This window comes from Tympanuchus pallidicinctus, unplaced genomic scaffold, assembly GCF_026119805.1.
Source record: "Tympanuchus pallidicinctus isolate F22 unplaced genomic scaffold, pur_lepc_1.0 scaffold31, whole genome shotgun sequence".
NCBI classification, from domain to species: Eukaryota; Metazoa; Chordata; class Aves; order Galliformes; family Phasianidae; genus Tympanuchus; species Tympanuchus pallidicinctus.
Genome location: NW_026294749.1, coordinates 7993410 through 8020369, shown reverse-complemented (window position 1 = coordinate 8020369; position 26960 = coordinate 7993410). Strand labels below are relative to the sequence as shown.

The 26960-nt window shown below is 44.1% G+C and overlaps 1 protein-coding gene across 7 annotated transcripts in view; it reads right to left on the bottom strand.

The window, feature by feature from the left end:
- Positions 1-26960, bottom strand: part of ATXN1 (ataxin 1) — a 270887-nt gene that overhangs the window by 153741 nt on the left and 90186 nt on the right. The gene's annotated exons all lie outside the window — the stretch shown is intronic.

Below are 26960 nucleotides of genomic sequence, written 5' to 3'. Positions count from 1 at the left end.
ATGAGGGCTGGGTGTCTCTCGTTCTGATTCTCGTGGTATTCCCTGCTAAATGACAATGATTTTAATTTTGTGTGGGGGAGAGCTGCCGGCGTGTTTTGCACGCCTTTCTGTACGCCAGCTTCAGGATGCTTGCACCCAAAGGATTATCAACTTCGTCGCTGGGCTTTAGATTTCACATCTGTGATTTACAACGCGACCACCAAAATTAGGCAGCGGGTGACACTCTCCATTAGGCTCAGTCAGTAGGCACTGACAGTTTCTTTTTTTTTTTTTCTTTTTCTTAAACATATGAAATAATAAAACAACAAAAAAAACCCAACAATTATTTTAGAGTCATTCTATATCCAACTGTCATTTGTGAGACTTTCTTGTATTATTAGTCAGAGCTTCTGGTGACAATGTAACCCACAAGACTGAAACTTGAGTGGTTTATGCATGTCATCAGAGCCTGAGATAAAAATGCTGCCATTGAAAGTGGGAGTATTTAATTTTTTATAATACTTTTGTACTAGTATAAAGCATTCGTTTAATTTACATCGGTGACTCTTTTCTTGAAGTATTTCTATCTGTTTGATCTTTTACAAATATCTAGTTCTTTTCTTCAGATCCAGCTCAGAACTTCAAAGACATTTTGCCACAACTTTTTAATTAAATTCCTACAACTCCTTAGGGTTTGAGGTTTTTTTCCTTCTTTCTTCCAAGCCAGGTCACAGCAGTTACAAACGCGTTATTGCAGCCCCCGTTCCCAAATCTCAAATGCTAACATGCAGCTGAAGAGGCAAGGATCAGTTCTGTTACATGGACACTGCTCAGCTGCTCAGTGTAGTTACTGCTATGAGGTCTCCACACCAACTCATCTCCACAGGCCCTAAGAGGCAAGGTTACAAATCCCCCATTCCAGCAGAAAGGCTGAACCCCACCACGAACTGGCCATGAAGGAACACGGTGACTCCATGTCAGCACAGGCACACTTGTGGATGCCACAACTGGTCACACAGCACTATGAACCAGAACCTCATCACTGGCTTCACTACTACTAGAAAACCTCACAGAAATCGAAGCATATCAGAGCATAAAACAAACAAACAAAAAAAAGCGTCTGCTGGAATGAAAACCAGATGGATCAGTTCATTTCACTGCAATTCTCCAACAGTTCACACCGTTCCCGTGCTGCTTCCCCATGCTCACGGATTCACACATGCACAATTTTGGGAAGCGGGGGGTTAAGAAATAGGTTTTATGAACAAGCAAAGAATTAGAAATTAAAGAACTGCTTCATCAAACTAATTAAGCACATGATTAATTTCCGTTGTCTTCAGTGGAGCTTGACTACGGTTAAAGAGCTCTGTCGAATGGGGGTCCTCAAAACACAGCGCTCCTCACCCTGTTTGATCTGATCAGGGCTTTAGGTGAAATGAAACACTTTAAAGGAACTAAAGGTAAGGAAATGCTCAGGTTTAGCAAGTTAGAGCCTTGTAGGAATTCTGCTGGTTAGGAAAAGCCCCATAGTGGCTGTGTAAATTTTCATCACCTCTAGCAGATTTTGAATAATGCAGTGGCCTTTTTGGCAGCTTCACGAAGCTGTAATCTGCACAAGAAGTTCTACAATGTCTCAGCACTTCCTGGGGACTTTTAGCAGTAGGATAGTCTTGCAACACAAGCAGAGATTAATCATTTTCTAATGCATAGTAATAAATAATGTATCCCCCATAGTACATAAATTAAAGCCGTAATTCCATCCCGGTTCCGTGATGACACCAGAAGCCCAAGATGGAATTTCAGCTTCGTTATGACCAGTCAGGATACACATTATTCCTTAAATTATGTTCTGAGTGTTGATAATGAACTGAGAAGTTCTGAAGGCATTACCAAAAAGAAAGAACATGCAATTACAAGAAGAAAGCAAAATTATTAATTCAGATATTGTTTGCAGAACTTGCGAAAGTAAGCACTAAATCTCATCCCTGAAACACCCACTCAGCAGACTTTTGGCGAGGCACAGATCACTACGACTACCAGCAAAACCTGAAAGTTCTGCGAGTAGCAGAGAGCAATGCCCCCACCACAGCAAAAAGCATGAGACTACACATGAAAGTACACGGTAATGGACCAACTGTACATGACACTGCAATGTACTTACAGCCCTGAAACGACCCGCTCCCGGAACCATACACTGTATTTTACTTACAAGTCTAACAAGTATTGTACACGTACACAGCAAGCCTAAAATACCAGGAGAAACTCACGATAAGCTTCAAGTCCATGCTCCTCTTCGGTAAGATATCTACTGAACAAAGTAAAAAGCTCACGATGGAATGTTTTGGTCCTTCTGATGACTGTAGAGAAAACACTGTGTAAGCTCTAAAACCTTTTCATGAAGAACATGATCGTAAATCTTTTTTCTGCTGATAATTTCAAGAAACCTTGTGAAGACTCTGAAGACATCTTGCAGCCCTAGTAACAAGCACGTTAACAGGAGTAGTTTAGAAGCATGAAGAGAGAGAGCCAAAAGAATCATCTAGAGTTATGTGCTGTAGTCACCCTGGACTTCTGTTACCAATTCCTATGACTTTTAGCAAGCTTTCAAGTAGGCCCAGTGTCAGCTTTCTCTCTAAAGCAAGAAGAAAATAACCTTCTGACCATCTTATACAAACAGAGCACAAAACTTCACAGCATTTCCCATTGCGTGGAGTGGGTCCAAGTTCTGAACTTTTTTTTTCAGTTTTATTCACAAATTTGATCTTCGATCTACCTCTCGTCCTTCTTGATAATGCGAGAATGTAAGCAGCACTCATGCTCTCTTGCTCTCCCCTTGCATTTTCAGCTTAGAGAATTATGAGGAAAAGTAAAGAAAGGGAAGCCTAAAGATTACGATAAAAAGTCATACAGAATGGTGCAGGAAGTTGACATTCAAAAAAGCTGAAAAAGTTCAAGCCTCGAGTAAGAGTTTTTGAATATCTGAGGCTTCCCCACAAGCCACGTATTACTTGTTCCTTGCCTCCCTCTTTCTCTTCCTCTTTCCACTTCCTTCTTTTGATGTTACACAAAGCCTTCAAACCTGAACACCTGGCCTCACATTCCTTAGAGTGTAGAGCACCTTAACAGGAGTGGGCTAACACCCAGTGACTTCTTCACTTTAACTCGCTTAGATAACCAGCAACATTTCACATTTGGATACAACTATTTGCCTCGGCAATTAAGGGCACACATTTTCCAAGAATCCATTTTCTCACCTTTTACCTTTCGTGACTGTTCATACGATTAAAAAAACACCAGAAAACATAGTGAGGACAAAGAGAGCAAGACAATCAATGCCTAGAGCTCCTTGCCTTCATGGTATCTATACAAGAAGCATATCATCACCTCTAAATAGCAACCTGAAACCTACTCAAGAGACTTACATAAGACGTGACTCAAGAACTAAAGCAATGAGTGTCAAAACATTCAAAGACACAGTACCCTCTGCTCCTAGTACTAAAGGAATAACTGCTGGCAATATACAAAGGAGATCATTGCATCAGAGAAAAACTGCAGTAAGAACTTCTTAAGAGATTCAAAACCACCCAAACCAGTGAAGCCACACACTTTGTAACAGAAGTACAATACAATACTAGAAAAACTTCAACCAGATGTGGTCTGAAAGGTTTCTTCTGTCTCAGCAAACTGATATAAGCTCCCACCCTCCATCTGCCTTTCACTGGGAGCTCAGGGAAAGGAACGATCTTCTCTGAGACCTTTTAGCTAGCAGGTAATATTGCCTGTGATATATGATTCATAGGAATGGCAACATAACACAGAGACTAAAAGGTGACCCTGTAAATAAATGTCAGCTGCAAAATCGAATACCTTTCCAGGTCAGAGCCGAACAAACACTGCAATATTGACAACATAAGCAAAATGCTGAAGAAGAAAAAATCTACAATGAAAAGAAAAAAAAACTGGAAGTAAGCAAGAGGCAACGTGAGAGGGAGAGAGCGCGTTGCAAAGTTAACATTTGTACAGTTCTGACTGATTCGGGTTCTTCCCATGCTCATCACCACACCATCTGTGCTTAAATAAAAATGGAAGGGTTCTCGATCACGTTTCCATGCTTTGTGCTAATACCACTTTCACTTTCATATTTTTTAAGGACTACACAAGTTGTTGATTCAGAAATTCATCTGAAATACTGCTTACATAATACATACTGGATTGATTCACAATTTCTGCCCAGCAAACTTCAGGAATACCATCACTGCACTGGTCATAAAAACATACAGCAGGAACTGTTGCTCACAGTGCTTTTCTTTCAATCTGGGAATTATGTTAAGCGACTTGCAATCTGAAAAGACATCACATATCATACAGCTGAGTTTGAGCACTACCCTGTTAATTGATTTTCTTTCCTTGCTCACTGGCACAATGCACAAGCCAGCATTCTTACTAGCAGTAGTGAAGATTCCAGTGCTTGCAACTCAAGGAGAAGAGCAGGACTTTAGAACCATGTAATTACAAGGAGGAGGAAAAAGTGTTATTAAAGGGTCCACAGTGCTGGCACAGCACAACCCTGGAGAACACAACCCTCCAACACTTGTTACAACAAGCTGTATAGTGAGGACTTCCCCCACTGATACTGCATCCAGAGATGCTGACAAAGCACTACAGAAAATTCAAATTTCCCTCCCAGATGAAGGATGGGGGTAAGAGAAAATAGTTCCTGTTCATAAGATTTTTAAATTATCTAACATTACTAACTTCAAATTACCCATTGCCAATGAGCTTTTAGGTTGTTTACATAGAGGCTTTAAGAATCCAAAGCAGAAGCTGTTCCTACCATCAGATTATGGCTGGTGATTCGTTCTTGACAAAATATAGGACAAATGAACACACAGCTAACGCATACTGTGTTAATTATGCTGTGGTGCCACATAGTAACCGTGATGGGAGTTCAAATAATGGTGACAGACAGGGACAGAAACAGTATTACATACAGTTTACACTCATACCCCGTTAAGATGGCAGCTATAGCATGGGAGGACTGCACTGTGAGGCTGAAATGATCTCACGTGTTAGATTAAATACCAGAATGGGGGGAAGTTCAGAAAGCCAATTTCAACACTGTTCTGTAACTTCAGTATAGCTCCCATTCCCTATTACTGATACCAGCTCGAGAAACGATGTCACTATTTACACTGTAAGCACACACCAGCCTTACAACCTGCGAGCACAGCGCTGAGGATGCTGTAGGGAGTGCTGATACTTAAAGACAGCACACTGCCAAAACACAGCTCGTTGTGGAGGATGAGGTCCAACCAGCCCTGGGCAGCTCACCGGGTGCAGATCCTGTGGCTGAACACAGCAACTCCCATGGGAGGCTGCTCTGGTTGGAGACATGCCATAGCCAATCCAAAACAGCTCGCACTGACCAAGATAAGAGAATACACGCTAAACATACATACAAGTTTATGCATATACACATATGAGCCCCTTCAACAAAAGCACACGTTTACAATATGCAATTCTATTTTCTGATGTTAAGGTTTTGTCGCCTCCTCCTCGCACTCCCTGCAAAAAAAAATCTCCACTCACTTTCCTCAATCATTAATCATATCAGACTAATAAACATTCTGGCAGTGACACTGTTTACACAGCCTTCTCTCCACCCAAAATCCACCAGTAAATATTTTTGCATACAAGACGACCATCCCACAGCCCTGCCTTTGAACGCTAATCTAACAGAGCTCTGCAAGCCAGCACAGTGAAGAGCTGCTCTTTGGGAGGGGGAGTGCAGGAATGAAATGAGAGAGGGGCCTTTAAGATGAAATAAAAATAGACTCCCTTGATCCTTCCATGACATGGCCCAGACATTCTCCCTGTGGGGGAAGAAAATGTTTCTTACTGCAGTGATAGTTTTTACAACATTTTCTTCTTCACTTTTTGTTGGTTTTCTGTTTTTGTTTTTTTTCCCTGTGCAACTCTGCTTCCTGGAGAATGCTTCATATAAAAGACGAGACACTTGGCAACCCAGCTCTGCTGCTTTGTGAAATCATTTTGGCAATGGCACTATGTGCCAACTGCATTAAGCACACTGTTTATTTATTTATTTGTTTAGGGAAAAGTCAAAGGGAGCAAGCCATAGAAGTAATGTGTGGCACGAAAACCAGAGATGAGATGGGCAGGGAGGGGCTGGAGCCTCTGCTTTGGGAAAACCTCAGCATCCGAGATGAGATGATTCCAACCTCAAAGCGTTGCCGCTGCTCTGGGGCACGTGCAGTGATTCCTGGATCCCAAGGCATTTAGCAAACATCAATTAATTAATTAATTAAGCCTCAATTCCACAACAAAGCCTGGTATCATTACACATCTATTTTGCATATGGGTAAAACGAGCTGCACAGTAAACCTAAGCCGCTCCGATCTCGCCCCACGCCCCAAGGCAGGAGGCACGCCGTCTGGCTCTGCCAACCTCCTTCCCTCCCACCTCGAGTGAAACCTGAAAAAGCAGAAGTCTCCCCATGCCACCCTCTCCTAAGGGCACATGACCTCTGGGGAGGGACGTCCACTGATAAAATCAATCTCCCCCACACCACACAGCATGGCTGGGACGTACCTCAGCACCTCGTTGGCAATGAGTCAGGGTGAGGCCCTATAGATGATCCAGGGTCGTGTTCTTACAGAGGCAGCAGCACAGCCTCCAAAGGGTTGAGGACTCAAACAAGAAACCCCGATTTCCTACTCGTACCACCATGTGTTCAGCAAGATGGCCGTATGCTTGAGGACTGGGGCATGGAATGTATTCACACTTACAAGAAAACAAGATGCTTTTCAGAAACAATGGAGTATTTTGCTTACAACCATGATTAGCTCCGTTTATTTACACCAGGGACCAACAAAGCTTGGCAAGGCACCCAAGGGGACACCCAGCAACAGCAATTCACAGAACTGTCAAACTTTCAAGCTGAACAGGAAGGAGAAATGTGAAGGGAGAGGACATAGTCTACCTACCCAGAGACAGAAGCAAACAGCCAACTCCAGCACTGCAGAAGAGTGAAGTTCTGCACTTACTGCTCTCCCAGTATTTCCAGACTGCAAGCAGCAAAAGGCCTGGGCCACCCCAGCCACTGCTCAGCAGGCACACCATCATGGAAATGCTGAAGCGGGGTCTGGTGCCTTCCAGACGATGCTACCACATAACTAACACAGCCTGCTGCAGAAAGGTACAGAAAGGCCTTTTCCCCCACCTCAGAAGGGGGAGGCTGGAAAGAACAGCCTGGTCTTGGAAAAATTTTAAGCAGTTTGGTCTAAAAGAATGCTACAGCATTCTCAACATTTGTTTGGGCGACTGTTAAAAAAGCATTTGATTTTGTTCCTAGATAATTGACACAGCAATCTAAATCTGTCTAGACTCTTGCTAGAAGAATAGGAGTAAAAACTTCCGTCACTTCCCCCTGCCTTGCTTGTTCTAGAACATTTTCCAGGGATTTCCGACCTTCATTTCTAGGCCAGTCAATGTGATAAAGGTGGTTATCTCAACAGCAATGCACAAGCCCAATTCTACAAGATTTACTCAAGGCAAAGTGACCGCCAGTTGTAACATAAGTTCAATGGGACTAAGGGCTCAGGACAGTGAAAAGCAGAACTCAACACGCAAGCAAACCACACAGCAAGCCTTGCCAATCATCTGTCCTCATCCTCCTCAGTGGAGCCCACGTGCAGCTCCTCTGAAAAGGATCTGATCTCCGTACTGGAAAGGGTCAAAGATACGAAGCCTCCACAGAGAAGGCCCTGGCAAAATTCCCCTCACCTGAAGGAAAGAAATGCCAAGAATCCACAACTAAAAACCATAAAATAGCACTTCAAAGTGGGGTTTCAATCCCTGTACACCACTTTACAGGTTGTCCACAGCAGATGCACATCGTGGGCTAGGAACCGCTGCTGGAAATACAAGTCAAGAACAAGCAAGGGAAACCTCAGCACGAGTTGTCTGAAACCATGGTCTAATTAGCCCAACATAGGCAAATCTGAAGTCAAGAGGCTTTGCTTCTGTGTAGATACGCTAGGTATTAAGAGACACATTTTGTCTCAAGGCAAAATTTCACACCAAAACATTAATAAACACATTTTTTCTTTAAATGTAAACCTCTTTTAAAAAAATAATTATTCTGTACCAAACACATCAGCAAAGGCAACTAAGGGGAATTGAGATATTTTAGCTTGAGTCTGTCCATCTCAAAAGCCTCAAGTGCACAGCACTGATACAATATGAAAGACAAAATACCACTGTTTAAAATTCAGTTGCAGGTAGCTTACTTGCAGGGGAGAATGAGCTTGTGACAGAGAGACAAGGTTTGAGGGCAAAGGGTAGGACAGGACTGCACAGATGAGAGGGACAAGACTGACTTGTTTTTGGCTTGACACTTGCCAGTGAAAAAATAAGCGTGAGTCATAGTAAAGGTAACTCAAAGTGTGATGTGACTGCAGGGGAGAGCTGAGCAGACCACACTGCATGAGTCAGCAGCACAGATAAAAAGGGTGATAAGAAGCAGCAGATGGGACGTGTCTTTACTAAAACAGCCCTGCAGGACACAGGCCTCCTCTGCTCTAATAAAACGTCCGTGCCAAGCTGCCGCGCGCTGGCGCATACACTTGAGATCCCATGAATCAAAGCAGCCTGCGCGCCGAGGTTAGGAAAGCAGCTGGCAGACAGGTGCAGACAGATCCACGTGCAAAAAGGCATAGAAAAGCAAAGCAACACACACACACACACACACACAGATCTGAGCAAGTGCCCTGGGACAGCTCCAGCCTGGCTCAGACAGCAGGGTGGGGAGGAAGGGAAGGAGGGAAGGAAGCTGTCAGTGAGATCGTGGCATTCAGGCTGGCCGGTGGCCAGCTCTTCTGCTGCTGCCGCTCTCACTGCCTTCCCAGTGCTTCGTGCTTCACTGGCCAGCAGGCAGCCACAGCAGCACGGCTCGTCTACGCCTTGAGAAGCTTCCGGGCTTAAAGCTCTGTCTCTCTGTACTGGATTGCAAACCCTGCAAAGCATTTAACCCCAAGAGACCAGGCATCGTGTCCTTGGGTAGAAAAAGCCATGCGATCATAGCTGACCTCAAATCAGGTGCAAAAATGCAACTTGCCACCCTGACCACAGCTTGCAGTAGTGGTTCTTCGCTTTGAGTCCCGTCAGAAAAGACGAGGGCCTTCTGTCAGCAGCTCACATGAGGACAGAGTCAGCAGGAGCTCACGGCACCTTTCATCTTGCTTCTTGGCTGAGGTAAATTTATACCCTGCCTGCAAGGAGTAAGATGGAAAGGAAAATGCTCTATTTTTAGGTACAGAATCCTGCTTCACCAGGTTCATCTAATTTCTAAGAAACAAACCTTGGCAAAAGGTACGTATTTGAGGGTGATGAGAGATGACTTGTTTCATATCCTTTTAGTGCAGCTCGTAGCATGGCTAGCATGAATCTAAGCAAATCTGCTTCAGTCACATACATGTGACAGTTGCTTTTATCCGGGAGAGCTCGTACATTCTGGCAAAACAGATTATCAGTATTTCATTTTTTCCAGCCTGTCGTGACAAAATCAACACGTTGTGCCCAAGTATTTCAATGGAGTCAGAAGGTGTGTCTACTCCCTCCCACCTCAAAACATCCCTATTTATAGGTGTCAGAAATTGGCAGGTACATCGAGGAGGAGCAGCTGCAGAGCCTCACACACTCTGCACAGCAACAGCTCTGTTGTAACAGATTAACAGGCAGAGACAGAGAGAGAGAGAGAGAGAGAGAGACAGGAAAGCACTGCACTTTCCTTCTTTACACACGTCCCTGCTTTCAGACACAGCTTCACAGTGGCAATGACAGTCCCAGTATGTCTAAAGCCAAGCTGGACAAGAGCTGATGCCTGCCCGCCCCAGCCATGGCAGGGTCTGGCTCTGCATTGCAGCCACGTGCTTTTGTAGGCTGAGCGCGCCCATGTGGAGGAGGAGGCCAAGGAATTGCTCTCCTAAGGACAGGGCAAGTATCAGCAAAGGGGGAGGGCGGTCAGCGTGTAAGAGAAACGGCAAAGTTAGTTTTCATTTCCTGTCGGTTTTAGTCTCGTCAAGAGGCTTTGCTAGCTGCTACTTCCATTTTCTGGCCTGCCTGCTGAGGACTCATTCCCTGTACCCAATGGCAGCAGGCCCCTGCTCAGTGCAGCCCTGATGCCTGCAGACCCAGTCGTTGCTGTGAACCAGGCTGCAGCACCAAATCCATGCACTGTCCCACCTCACAGCTGGACAAAGCACACGTCAGAGCTTCCACGGCTTAGAAGAGAGAAATGCACCAAGTGTCTGAAAGCAGACGTGTGACTTTTCTTGCACAGTCTCAGCTCTTCCAGTTACACCTTGAGGGGTCTGGCCATCCAAAAACAACTCCGCGCTCATTTAGCCACTGTTTTTTGCACTTAGTGGAGTCTTCGATTTTCTTGGAAGATGCATTTCTGTGCTCTCTGCAGGCGATCCCTGAAACACACTGCACCATTTGTGTGTGGGCACAGAGTGCTTGCTAACCTGATGGGAATTACTGACAAATTGCCATCACAGCTCGGGCGCAGGCTCAGTAAGGTCCAGATAAGTGCTGCACCTATGTAACTCCTCAGAACAAATTAATGACAATTACTGATAGCTCTGCAAAAAGGGTTCATATGTCACTCGGCCACATTGCACTGGTAATATAAGCATTTACGTGCATTGGCTTTTAAAAGCAGCCATCAAATCGCTCAGCCATTCAACCCAAGATGCGAGACACAGCCTGGCAGGGGTGACACCCCACAGCAAAGGTGGCTGAGGACAGACAGGAGTCGAGCTAGGAGAGCAGAAGGCAAAGGTACAAGCGATAGAGCACAGGGTTCGTGTTGCTTAAACAGCACACTGTGTGCCAGGAGCAGTAATTCCTACCCTGGGTGAACTGTGATCAGCAGCAACACCAGAGCAGAGGAAATCATGGCTGAAAGAGATGGAAGAGGAAAAATCACCCAATCTTCAGCCTGAGCGCTTCTCTGAAGATTTGTCTCATCCTTAATTCCTTCCCCAGTTTCCAAGAACTGCCAGTTCATGCACACAGTGAAGGACAACACTGAGCCCGCCTTGTATCTTTGCGTTCAGCTGATGTTTGTGAAGCTCTCTCAGAAGAAAAGCACCAGAGTCCAGCAGAGATCAGTGTTATCTCACATGACCCACACGTGTCTGTGAACTTGCTGCCCTCCGTGCGACCCACAGCCATCTCTGCAGTCCTGAAGAGACAGGGGCGTAAAGCAGTAAGCAGCATTCCGCTGGCCTTTTTCCAGGAGAGATTATGTAGCTGCAGCACATCAGAAGACAAAATATCTAACTTCATTTCTAAGACCTCTAAGCGCTCAGTCTCATTTGCCGGTTCACAACTACATGAACTTGAAATACAAAGTCACTTTCACGAGATCCAAGAACACAACTGGGAACTGGAAATGAATCACTTCCTTAGATTAAGAAAAGGGGGCTCAAAGGGTACCCCCAAAGACCCACATTCCAGCAGGTTCGTGCTTCAAAGTGCATCTATCGCACACCAAGGCTGGTTGCCCAGGAGCAGGCCAAGGTCTGAGCGCAGAGCAGGAGGAGCCTCATGCCCTCCTGGGAGGAATGGGTGCTAGCTCACATACATTACACTCATCCCTATACACATGCACAAGCATGTGCACATGGTAGGTAGGGTTTGTTTTATAAAAACATGTTTATAAATGTAAAAACTAAGAGGCACATTTCATTATCAGATTACGACAGTCCATACCACATTCAGATGCAGTATCTATTGAAACGATTCAAATTCAGTTTCTCTTGACAGCAACATTCAGGAAGTTAGGTGCTTGCTGCTGAAGTCTTGAAGAAAAGTACATCTGGAACCGACAGAAGCTATTGACTATACTTGTTAAACCAGGTACAACCAACATCTTACATCAGCTTTCAGGAGCTGCAGCCTTTCTTCTTCAAGGCCATACTGAGAATCTTCTTTACTCCAGTGTGTTCAACAGGCCAAGCTTAACACTTAGCTCAAGTAAGAGAAAGATGTAAAAGAAAACAGGAGCAAAAATAACTTCTTAACAAAAGCAGTGAGAAAGAGATCAGGATCTACAATTCACAAAACTCTTTCAGATCATCATTACAAAAAAAAAAAAGTTTGACTTAATAACTACACTTAATTGCAGTGACTTAATTTTAGTGTGAAACAAGTCTGTTTTTTTCTTTTCCTCCTGTTTCCCAGATCCTAATTTAAGGAAACGTTTGGTTATCTGCCAAATGTTTCATAATCTCCTTTTTGTGAGTTTTTGCTGAAAGTCTGTTTTCACTTGTAGCTTGATGTAAGTCATATACAAACATATAATCTATTAAACAGCAAACTCCATCGCTGATTATAAAAAGAAGCTGAAAATTCAGAAGCTCCCCCAGAAATACATGTTGGGCTTTATTAATGGTGAAACATGCAGAAATTGTTGTCTGAGATGAAAAAAGACATGAAATTACCAGAAGTACTGAAAGCATTCTTTTCCTTAAATACAGTGCCTAAAAAGAGTAAATGCAAATCATGATTTAGAGACTGACCGTTTTAGTAAAGGTTTCCTGCTCGCTGATTTTAGTCACGATTGAAATCAGCAACTTTAATCCCCCTGAATAACCCTTCCCAGCAGGAGCAGTGCTGATTCATTTCTCATGAGATGGGACACTAAAGATCATGAAGAATGTTAGTTCACTGATGCATGGCAGATACGCTGGCACAGAGACAAAACACGTGGTGGTATTTCAAATTGTAAAAAGGCGAGAGGCTAAAATGCATGCACGTACGTGCACGTGTGAATGCATGCCCTCATCCTGCTACCACGCGAGATCAGAACACAGATCTGAGCAGCACCAGACCAGAAGAAGGAAGATTTTGCACAGCTCTCGAGTGCTTGGGGCAGTTCTTCCAGATACAGAAACACTGCAGCAGCTGTTTTCTCAGAGTAGGCACAGCACCACGTGGCCGGAGCTGCACGGCTCTGGACATCAACGTGGTGATGTCTGACCACTCCGGGTTAGAGTGGATCCTGCCAGGATTACAATAAGCCTCACTAAATCCATGCTGGGCGTACAGTAACTCTGTGCCGTCCTCCGTCAGTGCTGCCAGCGACAAAATAGCCCTTGGTGCTGCAAAGCTGGGAACAGCGCAGAGAACCAGACTCAAACTACCCAGTCCCACCTTCTCAGGAGTTTCACACAGCTGCAGGATGAGTGAGGCTGCAAGGGTCCTCTGCTCCCTCCCGGCCCCAGCTCTGCCCAAGCAGAGCCATCTGGAGCAGGATGCCCAGAGCCACGTCCAGGCAGCTTCTGGAGATCTCCAAAGAGGAGACCCTACAGCCTCCGTGCCAGAGCTCCGTCACCCGCATTGCACAGAAGTGCTGTCTGGTGTCATGGCACTCCTACAGGTGTCCTGCAGCACCTCTACCACTCAGTTTGCTCTTACCAGCACATATCTCCTGCTCCCAGCACTGCCCAGCAACCTGGGGTCTGGTGGGACAATATCATTTAAAAAAAAAATAATAATAATTAAAAAAACACCCACATTTTTCTTCTACAGCAGAAACTCAGCTAGAAGGCCTCAAGAGACCTGGCAAAGACCTAGAAACTGGCAAAGTCCCTAAGGTGATCCTCCCAAGAGAATAAAAGGAGGAGTGGCTACGCAGGGAAACCATCACACAGTCCTTTAGTCACACCACGCCACAGAGCACCTCCTCCATCCACACTCCACCCCTGAACACCAAATGCATGGGGAGATGCATTCCCAGTAGCTGCAGAAGCTGCCAAAGCCTTTTCTCCCAGCAGCAACGAGTGAGTTTGAGGTTTGCTCTTCAATTGCTGTCTCATGCACTTGTAACAAGACAACGACAAACAGCTCATACACAGATAGCAATGAGGTAATTAAAGCCTGATTCTGCTCAGCCTGCTCCCCAACTCCACGTCAAGCAAATGCACAAGCACACAAACATCTAGCTGGAAAACACAGCCTCATGCTGTAGTGTAAAAGTGCCATGCCTCACGGAGTGCTGCTGGCTTTACTACGGCCACGCCGTGCATTAGCGGGTACTGATTGCGTTTGCACAATATTTCAGCAAGCAGAGCCAAGCAACATCACTTCCTCTATTTCTGTATACGAGCAATGTATTTACAGGAACAGCCTTTTGAAACGTTCCAGTAAAATTAGCTTACTCACAGAATTTTTTTTCAACTAGAACAGAGAGCAGAAGGATAATATCATCATCACTTTTTGTGCATAAATCAGCTGTCTATTTACCACTGATGTGTTGCAATAATGAATTGCCATTATCTTTTGAGTTATTTGTTGTTATTGCAGTTTACCTAAGTTCACAGGATCGCACACGCACAAAAAATGTTATTCATGATTCCCTAGGAAACGACCTTCAGACGCATGTATTCCACCTCCTTCCCCAAGGCAGTGCCCAAAATACTCCTGGAGGAGGTTTGTCTGTCTTATAAAAAAACCCTCCCGTGATGATGCTTCCACAGCCTTCTCAAAGGCAAATGACTGCAGCACCAAAATACCCTTACCGCTTGAGAGCTTTCTTACATGTTTCCCTACAACTTGCCACCTTCAGATGAAGGCCATTTCCTCTCATCCTAGCCCCAGCAGTTCAGTCTCTCCCCTTCCTCCCTCCCCGCCGCAGCCGTCCGCATACTTGCACACTGCTCTCATGCCTCTTATTGGCCTTCTTCCTTGTAGACTAAACAATCCCAATTCTTTCATCTTCCTTCCCAGGTGGTGTTTCCCAAACCTTTGATCGCTTTCACTGCCTTTTCTCTGGACGCCTTCCAGCTGGCTCCTCACTGTGCTGTACCCCAAGCTGGGTGCTGAGCCACTTCCAAGCCCAGCGGATGGGGTATTTCAGATATTTTCTCAACATATCCCAGAACAATGTTTTGCGGAAAAGCTCACTCTGCAATCCCTTTACTCACAGCCACGCTGTTCTGCAAGCACAGATCAGGTTTGGGAGCAGCCAAGCTGGGCCTCTTTCCCATGCCAAGGCAGGGATGCCAGCAGCAGGGTGGGAGCCCAGGCATGCAGGGGAGGGAGGGCAAAGCCACCAGCTCAGCACAGCCCCAGCAGCACAGCTCCCGGGGGAAAGGAGAGCAGGACACACTGCAGGCTGGTTTCTTCTGGTAGTCTGGAAGCCAGCTGTGATTTTTTAACACCCTATTGAACTAAACCAGGCCAATCTGCCTGCAGCACAGCCCCACTCCAGCCCACAGGCTTCCTGCTGCAGGACCGCTGTCAGCCATTCCCCATCCCGTGCCACGTGTGGGCACTTCCCCACCTATACACGGTGCTTATAGGTTTGTTCCCTATAATTTTTCCCCACAAAACCATTCCTCCAGTTAGTTAGGGCCAGTCTGAACTTCAGTTTTGCCGTAGTTTTGCCATCCTAGGAACCTGCACCCCTCTCCACACTTCTTATCCTATGTAAATTTAATAACTGCTCTCGCTGCTCCGGCAGCCATTTCAATAATGAAAACAATGAGTATTACCACAGCCAGGACAGATCCCTCAGGAATCTCACTCACGACAGACTTGCAATTTAACAGTAAACCATGAACAACCACTTTGAATAGTGCCTGGTAAAACTCTCTGCACCCACATAACAACCTGCCCAACTGAGCCCCCAGCCTGCCTAAAAGAGAGCTGTGTTAGAAAGCAGCCAAAGTGTGCCCCACTAAAGACAGAATAATCTCATTTCGGTCAGACAGCGAAGAGCAATTACACTGCCACAGGCACCGCTGGAAAGTCTGTGCTAACTACTGCCATGAAATTATAAAGCATGCTGATAGTAAGAGGAAAAGGGGCACTGATAACCACGCTTTAGGATGGCAGGAGGAGCTTCAGCTGAGCCTGAGTTCTTGCTTCCAGCAAGAGAGAGTGAACTGAGATCCAGTATAAAAATGACAGGAATTCTGCACCTATCTTTGACCACTGCTGACTTATCAGAGATTCAATAACATAGGTGGGTTGGGTTTTTTTTCCCCTTAAACATTTTCTTAGGTCTTCCAGATGTTTTTCAGATTACATTCCTTACCTCTCCCTGACAACCTCCCCTGCTCACGAACCACAAACACACTATGCAGCAAAGATCACAACTCCCAGAGCCCAGACCGATGGTTTCATCGACCACTAAAAGCACCCCCAGAACCAGAACAAGTGGGCAGCAGCTGGTGCCTGAAAGACGGAGAAAGGGTAAGTTCCATGGAAAGCGAAAGGTGAGGCAGCTTTCCAGCTCTGACTCCCTGCTTGCCAAAATAGCAATGCCCGGCCCACGCCTCGCTCTGACTTCAGCGGAAGATGTGCTTGTTTCCCAGGAGAGCTTCCCCTCACAACGCAGATGTGCTGCACTGAGGCAATCGCCTTCCGTTGCGTAATGCAACCCGGAATTAAACATTATATGCTATTTAGTATATTTCTAAACTGTAAACCAGAAGTTATAGCCAAGTTCCACGACGCTGCCAAGAATGTGAATGCTACGATTGTAGCGGGGAAGAACACATCCTCCCTCCTCCCACAGCTAGCTCTCAGTCGCAGTTTTGCTGAACTCTTTTGTAGTTGTCAGTAAACTATCGAGTCGCACATCTCCATTGCTTTCATCGTCATCTTTGGTGGCTGGGGTACCCCTGGCTCAGGACCTCGTGCTGCCGCCCACAGACCATCAGGGAAGAAGCTAGCAGGTGGCTGCACCAAGGTACACGGGGCTGAGGCCACACAGTGCTGTTCTTCAGAAGAACAGAGGTCTTTTCTAGCATGTATTACACGTAGGCCAGGTCTCCACAGTGGAAGACTCACCAAGGGAATACTGTTTGCTCATACCAGCAACGTATCCCAAAATCACGGTAATTTACAACTTCATTTCCATTGACAAAAGAAATAATATCATTTTCTTCTGACAAATATCAGCACACGGAAAAAGCAATGAATAAAATGTCTATAAACAGGTATCAAATAAAGCAACTATCAATCACTGTAACCAAGTTTTAATTAAATCGTACATTAAAGTAAAAGAACACTGAAGTAAAACAAGCCACATAATCTGAAATCAAAATAAAAATCTGTCAATCATTCCAAAGCAAGAAAAGCACAAGTCAGATAATTCAAATACCACAACCTGTTAACTGAATGGTCATATAATAGTTACTTGTCAAATTCCAAATGTGCTAACAGAAGCCAAACGCAGGGATTCAGCAAAGTATTTAAGCCTGTGCCAAAGCACATCTGTATTTTAAAAATGTTTTTAATGTGACAGAGAGCTTAAAACTGTGGGAGCATTCACATACACCTTTACAATGATTTATTTCTGAGAGAGAAAGGGAACGCTCAGAAAGCTATCTGCACTGTCCACATTTTAGTATTACAAATCAAGTCAGCTTTTAGCCTAAGCTGAATACACATTTCTGGAGACACATTAGAAAGAACCCCAAGGATTAGTTGTAACACAAAAGGCAGAGGGAGTTGCCTGTCATCATCCTGCCAGTTTGCGGAATGGAAGAGTTAGCAAATGAGGCATGAAAAGATGTGAGAAAAGAAACTCATACCTGCAAAAAACGCAGCAGTTATCAGGTGTGCAAGAACATTACGGTAAGTACCATCATGCCCAATAGCAGGAATTGCTGGCCAGCCAGAAGTCCTCCCAGCCTCCTCAGGCAATACTTTGCATCCTTGAAGCTGGTTGCATTTATAAGCTGTTCTAATTTAATGTTATAAATTAAATTTGAATATGCAGCACTTTAGTTTTTAAGGCCCTGACCTTCACTTTAGAGCCCTCCCTAAGGCTTCTTCTACATCAAGGAAACATTCCTGTTTCTCCACTTCTGTTACTATAAAAGCTACAGCTGTCTGGTTTTTTAATTCCCAACACTGATGAGGTAAGTGAAATCAAACATACGCATCCACTGCTTTAGGGAGGGCCCAAAAGCTTCCCTCCAGGGCGCTGAAAATCTCTCACTGATGCAGAAGGCAGCCTTCAGAGTGCAATGAGTTATGGTGCAGTGAAGAAGGGAGGGCACTATTCAAGTGTGTGGGTGCATGCATGCAGACATGCAGGGAAAGTGAAGGAAGAGGCACGAGCAAACTACGCGGTAATTCTCTGAATACGGAAACCCAACCTTGGACAGTGCAGATGGACAGTCATGTCATGAAAACACAGAGTCAATTCAATACCAGAACATCTAGCAAGGTGGGCTGACAGGTTTCCCAGAGCAAAGGCTGCTTCTCTGGGGAATGGGGAGAGCTGCAGGGGGTAGGAGGAGCTCTGCACCAGCCTGGAGCTGCCTCAGAAGTCACTCTAATCAATTTGATGGATAAAATTCAACAACTAAAGAGGGAGAAAGAACAAAAGGCCTAACTTACTGAATAAGATGCCACTTTAAGAGGTTTCCCCACTTTCCCTGCTGTAAAGCACTTCTGAAAAACTCAGCCACTGAGCTACTGCTTTTCTTGACCTTTTCACTGAAAGAGAGCAGAGTAAAAACAGGAAAGAGCTAAAATGATATGCAATAAAGATGCTTCACGCTAGGGAAGTCTTTTGAGTCACAGTTGCAAATTCAGTCTGTGTAAGATCTGCCAATATAATGCTTGTTAAAGACTATCTATTAACAGCACCGGCTGTCAAAACGAGTGTATTGTGTCTCAGTTGTTGCAGCAATATAATGCACACTATATCATGCAGCTCCGCGGTATTTCATTCTGTTGCTGGCTTTCTGCACCCAAAAACTCACTTTGACTAATTTATAATAGCCTGAGTCCCACAGAGATTAGCTCTTCTGAATGCCCTTTTCTTAACAATAATGCAAATAAATATGGAAATAAGTCTATTGTCTGAGGAACCCTTCCACTAATGTTGTTCTTTGATGGTTTGACTGATTTACTGTAGCTAGGAATCAAGAGTAAAGTGGATCACAGCTTAATATAGTGTGTGGTTAATCTTCCCTTTGCAAAATGCTGGTACACTATGGCCCAAATACCAGAGATTTATTTGATGTGTACATGCTTTCAAGCATTAGTAAACAAGTTGCAGCCCATTATGAAAGAAGAGCAGATCCAAATAGTGGAGAAGCTCTTTCTGTGTGCTAGATTGACAAAGGCAGTGGAATATACATAGATTTCTATGTGTAATAACTTTTTTATTTTGAATACCATTTCAACAAGGAGTAGTTGGTTTTTTTGCTTTTTTTTAATGACTAAAATGCACCTGAGATCATCAGCCATGTCCTAATGCAGCACTACCTGAAGCATCACAGAACTGGCAGAGAGGCAGAGTCTTCTCCTTTCCTTCCCTAATTGATTTTATTCCTCTTACCCACTTAAGTGCACAAAAGTTACTTGCATGGATCAGCGCTCTGTGGATAAGAAACCCAGTGCTTTAACACAGGCAAAAACACTCAGGCTTTAAATAAGCCATTTGTGCAATATGGTGCAGTTTTTCTACCCAGTGAAAAATGCAGTCCTATGCCCAGGCACTGGTGGTAGAGGACAGCACCTAATTCCTTACCTCTCACCCACACACGTGACTTTCCCCAGTTCTCCTGGTATTTATACTACGCTCACTGACACTTCTCATAGGCTCCACCTGGACAGCATCAGGCACTTGCTGTCTTGGCCCTGATTTTACCTTCTCTGCTAAATACTACCTTGAAATGACTCAGGAACGGTTGCATCTGTTTTTTTCCCCATAACAAATGAAGATGCTGTGCCTGGCAGAGAGAAAACAGGGGGTGGAAGGACCTTTCAGCCAAGAGAAAAATCTCAGCCACAGAGGGGATCCAGAAAACCTACAGTGCTAGAGCAGGCTCCAAGCCAAAGTCTCAACATTGGGCGGCAACTAGCAAATGGACATAGACACATACACCTACAAAAGTGGTGCTGTGAGAACAGACACACAAATGGGAGACTCCAGGACACCACAAGAAAGCAGCACAGCAAAAAGAGAGGATGCCAGTGTCTCAGATAAGCAGTTATGGCAATGTTTACTTAAACCGTTCTGCTAAGTTGTTCCCATTTCAAACAGCAAACTTTGATTTAAGGAAGAGACATGCAGTACTGCCTTCATTTTTTTTCCCCTTCAAAGCACCAAAGCACTTCCTTCTTCAAAAATTAAATGAGCAAAGTTTACCTCCAAACCCCATCAGACCCAAAGACCTCAAATCTCAACTCTGTTAAAAGCAACAGTTAGTCCAGCCAAACACTCTAACAGTGTATTTAATAGCCTATAATATTTCTGATGCCCTACTGATCTGGAATGCTGGTCAAGCACAGCAACCCCAGGGCAGTGAATTCTACAGGGAAGGCACATGAAGAGATGAAGGTCCTCCCTGGCTCTGCAAGCTCTAGTCTGACCCAGAGCACCACAGACTCAACCATTGCAGAACGTAGGATCTTCTCTGCAGACAGAAGCCCGAAGAAAGCACACAAAGTAAAAATTAAAGCTGTGCCAAGCTCGTAAGCACAGAGCTACTCTTTCAAAGTAAGTTCTGCAGTTTTATGTGTATGTTTTACTGTCTGATTTTATCAGACTCTCTCCTTCTCCTAGACTACTGCTTCCCTCATTTCTCTTAAGGCTCTTCCCATTCATTCCTATTTTACATCCTTCATGCTGGACGGCTTCTCGGATCACGCCCCCAGTTAAACTACAAATAAACTCAATGACAAGCTCCTATGACTCCAGTGAGAACAAGATTGGGCATTTTCCCTCAGCAAGGGTACAAGCATCCTTCACATTCAGCACTACTTTCCCCTGGCTGATCTAATGGATGCCTGGGAAAAGCATTTTGATGCAGACTGCACGCTTGCCGATCTTTACATTGGAAAACGTAGTTCATGCTGTCTCCTGACAAAAGCCACAGCACATGTTCTTCTATACAAGGTGCTCATGCAGGAAATTAAAAATATCTTTTCTAGTAAGCTATGCAAAGCAGAAACAGCCTCCTGGTACCATACAAGTTAAAAACATGCTAATTATAGAGTTCACTATGAACTCCAGTAAGGTTCCACAAGTCCTAGGTGCCCCTAGAATGAAGAACATTGCTTAAGCGAGGTCCTGGGGGGCACCTCCCTGCCACCATGCGTGGGCAGGACCCCCAAAAGCATCAGGGGAAGGCAGCCAGGAGCAGCAGCTCTTCTACCTGCAGCCCTTCCTCTACCGCCGTGCATCACTGCTGCTGAGGGCAAGGGGAAGGAGCCACACCTTGCTCCACTTCTCTCCAGGTGCTCCAGACCATGCAGACAGTACTCCTACAATCCTGGTGATGGTCATTCACGGGTCCAACATGAATTCTGCAATACTGAAAGCCTTACGTGCAAACTTCACTCCCATCAGAGAAAGGTCTTACTCCCCTACGCTGTACAGTGCTATTCTGCACCTCAAGCCTGCTACTGAAGAGCACTTTCCACCTTCTTGCCAGTCTGACATTTCCAGTTATTATGCAAAACTCCACAGCTCACTACACATTATTGTGCCAGCGGGCTGCTGTGAATTTGTGATGAAGCAACAGATGATGTACATTCTACTACACCAAACTTTCAAGACCTCTGTTGTGTGCCCATCTACAGGGAGTGCAGTGGAATTTTGAAAAAGCTTTCAGACAGAATGCAAAAAAAGGAAAAGGAAAAAAAAAAAAAGATTATTTGCATAGTAACTAAATAATGAAAGACAGGGTTTTTCAGTTCCACACTTCAGCATCTAAAAAATGGCCAGTGGAGTATGATTATGCATTAAAAAGTCATATGAAGGGAAAGATTCCCACTCACACTGACAGCAGTAGTTTATTCCCCTTCACCATGAAAACAAGCAGAAAGCATTTCACTCAGAAAGATGATTTTTCCAAGCAAACTCTTTGAGTACTGTGAAAGCAGCCATAACTACACCAGCACTAACAGCATGCTCGTTAACTTTACAGAAGTCATTGCCTTATAAAGATTAATTTTAGAATAAATTCACCAAGCTATTGTACCACGTTTTTTATGTCACTTGAATAGATTCCTTTATTGGAACAACAGTGAATTCTGGATATGAAAAAAAAAAACCTGCACCTGCATTCATGGAGAAAAACGAAGATGTCAGTCTGCTGAAAATGGACACGAAGGAAGCAGGAGAAATGACATGAAAAAAGGAGTTAATGATGAATCTCTCCATGAAGGCAAGGGCCAGTATGCTTTCCTGAGAGAGATGCTGCTCTGGAGAAGCAGCTCTCAGTCAGAGGGTGCTCAGACCACAGCTGCTGGTCACTATCACCACCACAGAGCATGACCTGGAAACCACAGCTGCTTTACAAACTGATTAACCAAGGTAACCAGCGAGGCTTTACAGCACATGCCCTCCAGCCAGGACTGTGATGATGAACGTTTTCCCCAGGGAGCAACACTAAGGAAGGGCAGCACAGGTACTTTTGCCCAGCCAGGAGCTCTGCAACCAGGAGCGAGTGGAACACCTCTCTGGTGCCAGGCCTTCAGGGAACATTGGGCCAGCGTGGCCCTGTCACCAAGATGACCCCCGCTGCACAAGTGAGAGCTGGCAGTCAATGGTACGTGAGGGCTTGAAGGCTGTGTGTGTAAACACGGCGCAACTTGCCTTCATGCTCCAACTGTGGTGGGTCTTGCCTGAGACAGTTTTATTAACACCTGCAAGATACAGGTATAACAAATGCATTTGTTTCACTAAGGCTCTATCACACAAAAATCCCACAGAAGTTTGTGCACCACGCATGAAATAAACCTGCCCCACTGAAATTCAACAGCAAAGAGGGGGCAGGAATGGGCAAGAAAAATGCAAACCTGGCTGCCCAACTCCAGGCAGCTCCCAGTTCCTCGAAAACAAGACATCAACATTAGGCAAGGCCCCAGCTTTCACAGTTTCAAGCAGGACGCCTCTAACGCTGCAATAACCTACGGTCTGGTCTCCTAAGTGCCCTTCAGGACAGACAGGTAGACCTCCATCCCCAATTCAACATCTGCTCCTGAAGGTTCAGATACGTAATAGCTGAAACTTCTCCAGACTCTATGAAAGGAGGCTCTGATGCAGCACCCAGCCCTCTCTCACTGCCCAGGGCAGGCAGGCAGGCAGTGAGCACACCCCAGGCAGCAGGACTCTGGGCTAACTCACTTCGCTGCTTCACATGCATAAGGAATGAGACAGTAATATAGGAAGAAAACTTGCAGAGTTAGTCTTGACTGCAAGGCTTGAAAATCACTAGCTGAGATACCTACTCCCCAGCTGGCTAATGACTCAGCTTTGCCAGCTTTGAAAGCAAATATTTAATAATTACCTAGTAAAGGGAAGTTGTGGACAGTTACACCTCAGGGTATTTCCAGAAATGACAAGTATTTTAAAATGGAAATTCACAAATTCTGCAGCATACATGATTTGAATATCTAGTGTACATCCTGGCCACGTACCATACTGCACACAAATACCACAGTGGGAACAGTTTTCCAAGACTACATATATCCCCAATGACACATCAGAATGCACTTTTAAGCAACAATGCAAAGATAAAAGCATGCTGTCTATGGCATGCTTTAATGCTGCTACCATATTCTCTGTCAGTAGTCTATGGATTAACAGGGCCCTGATGCACTATAACACACTGACCACTCACAGCTCCACAGAAGATTATTCCTTTCACCATGAACATTAGCTGAAGATTAGGTATACTGTTGTAATTATGCACATTTTTAACTTGGTCGGCTCTTAAGATACTCCAGTTTAAGGTTTTTATTATTATTTTTCTTTAAAGGTCTGATCCTAATTCCATTAACTCGCACCAATATCAGGGGAGTACGTTCAGGCTGTAAGTGAGAAGATTAATGTTATCTTAACAACTTCTGGGTCCTTAACACTGGCTATACTAGGTTAAAAAAAAAAAAAAGAAAGATTCATTTAACCTACTGTCTCTCCATTGCCATTAGATGTAGGTGATACTTAGAGAAACAGTTAAATAAATAGAGCAAGTATAGAACATAAAAAAAAGTATTTGGGTATGATCACTCCCATTTAGGCTGTGTTCAAAATCTAGATGCCTTTCTCAATCTTGCTATTAGGAACAGGCAGTAGAACAGTAAAACACATCTATCTATATAATCACCTGCAACAGCAACCCATCTTCTAATAGGACAAAATCTCCTTTGTTTGCTAGGCTCTCATTTAGAACAGAGTGGATAGACAGGTGGATAGCTGGCTACAAAATAAATTTACTGGTTGAGACTCAACCTCATGTATGGGAGATTCCCCTTCAGCTCCCTTCTTGCTCTGGAGGCTCCCCACACAACCATCTGCATCCATACCCATGCAAAATGACTTCGAAATATTAACAAACTGGAACACTTCCAGAGCAACGTTTTCTATCCGCTCTGTATATGTTGCCAATCAACTCACAAACGGTACAACCCTAGAGAGTAAGATCTCCATGTATTAGCAACTACTTTTCCCAGATCTCCTTCACAGAGGTAAGATTGTCCCTGTTACTGCTAACAACTCGGGCAAGTTAAAAGCCACTGGCATCAGCTAGCAAAAATGAGACTGCTTACACTTGAAAATACCGAATGGTGCATCTTTAGTGTAAATATGCTGAAGTACCTCAGAGCACGTAAACATTTCAGAAGATAGATTACATTTGGGTTTGGTGGCTTTTTTGGTGTTTTTGTTGTTGATGATGATGTTTTTTTGAATACATACCTATCTTTCTGAATTGTCTGGTAAGCAGTTTGTGCGGGGAGGAGTATGATACAGTGCAGAAGTATGCTAAAATTACATTTGCATATTCTAAAGATAAAAGTTACCATTCATCATATCCGAAAACAAGAGTCTAAAAGCGCAAGATATACATTTATTTGAAGGGAAAAATAAGTCACAAGTACCAAAGCACTTTCAGAAAGGAGGCCGACAAACTTTTCCTTCCTGCCTGCAGAAAGAAAACTCCATTAACTAGCTTGCACGCACACAGCTGAACAGCCAGCTGCAAATTGGGCCAACCTACACCAGCACAGTAAGGCCAAAAACATGCCCTACATACTCCATGACAGGGAATTTTGGAAAGCAACACTGCTTGCAAAAGTACCAATGGAGACAACTTGGTAAGTCATTACCTGTAACAGAATAGGCAAGAGCTATCAGAGCTTTATCAACAGTAGAGCACCGTCCATAACAACAGTGCACTACACAGAAAGACAGAACATAAATAGGAATATTGTGGTTCCTCGTGCAGGCTCGGCTCTTGCTGGCTTGTTCTGTCTGCAATGCACAGGATCAGCAGGGATTTTTCACCAGTCTCAACCTTTATTTTTGCATCCTCTTTGGAGGAAGTTTGCTAATTTGTGACTGCAAAAAGGCAACGGTCCTTGGGCCTCCTCGTGTATGAAGGCCGCCCCTTACTGTGTATTTTCATGTTAAACACTGTACTGCCTCTGATAGTACCACATATTTTTACAAGAAGAAGGTAAACTATAATGGACTTTCAAGTAAGAGGATGTACAAACACACTCATCTGCACACAGACACAAGGACAGCATGTTTGTTTGTTTAAAACAAAAAAGAAAAGAAGAAAAGAAAGGAAAAGAGAAAGTCGGCCCTTGTTAAAAGAAAAGAGAAAGAGAAGAAGACAAAGCCAGCCCTACTTTGTTCTTAGAAAAGAAAGACCTCCCTAGCCAAATCTGACCTCAGTAGCCAAATCTCTGTAGCCTAATCTGGCTGCTACAGAAGATAACTCGTAACATATTTCAAGTGAATTTGAGACTGAACAGTGAAGGCAGTACATCTTCTTGAATCTTTCTGCACCCAGCCACATTCGTGGATCTGTACCAGCACCCCCAATCCTCTTAGTAGGTCCATGCCATCGACCATTTTGAGAAAGTCTTCATCAGACAGCAGGGGTGATGGGGAAATTACAACAGAAAAAAGAAAAAGAAAAAAAAACAAAGAAAAACACCTGATGTCTCTGCTACCAACTCTCAGCTTACCTCTGGAGGGCTACTCCCCAAACTGAAGACAGACTGCCCCAACCTGAAAGACAGTTTTGCCCCAGTTTTCATTTGGCATTTTTTTCAACGTATCTGCAGGGCTTTAGAACTGCTATGTTTTTATCTGATGAAAAAGCTGTCTTTCCTCCTGCAGTCCTACAATTCTTTGTGGGGAGACTGTTTCAGTATCAATATTAATATTCAAATGTCAAGTTTGTGACACTACATTTCCTGTACTATTTAAAGCATTCAGAATAATTACTATCTGTGAAATATTAAACAGTAAATTTCTGCTACCTGCTTACTATTTCAACAGCCCTAACTGTGACAGAACAGCACTTACACCACTCCTATGCAATTTTACATAGAGATGTATTGTTCTGCTTTTCTAGCAGTACTCACACGTTTTCCCAAATTGACTTTTGTTGTTTTAGCAAAGCCACCATTCATTCTCTTCTCTGGAGTGCCACTGAGATCTGAATCTCAACTGAGTTTGCACTACTTATTGCTTCAGACTTCGGTCCATACATATTCCACAACCAATAGCAATTTTCATATATAACAAGCCACCAAGGATTTTTTAAGTATTTATGGAAAGGTAATCCTTTCTTACATTAATTCTACTGCTCTTAAAAAAATACAAAACAACAAAGCTTTCCTTTTGCCTGTTTTTCTCCATTTCAGTACTGAGTTCAATCTTTTTCTTTTGTAATTATCTAACCTTGGGTTACAAATATTTTTATTATAACAGATAGGTGTCTTCAGAAGTAACACACATCAGAACAGTGCAGCTGAGAAAGCACTAACCTGCCACTCCTTCCAAGCTGCCAATGCTGTAGAGAAGCCTTCATATAATAACATCAACTGAAAATAGCAGATGTCCATTCTCACATTCAGAAAGGCGTACAGAAAGGTTAATTACAGAATGAGGTTTT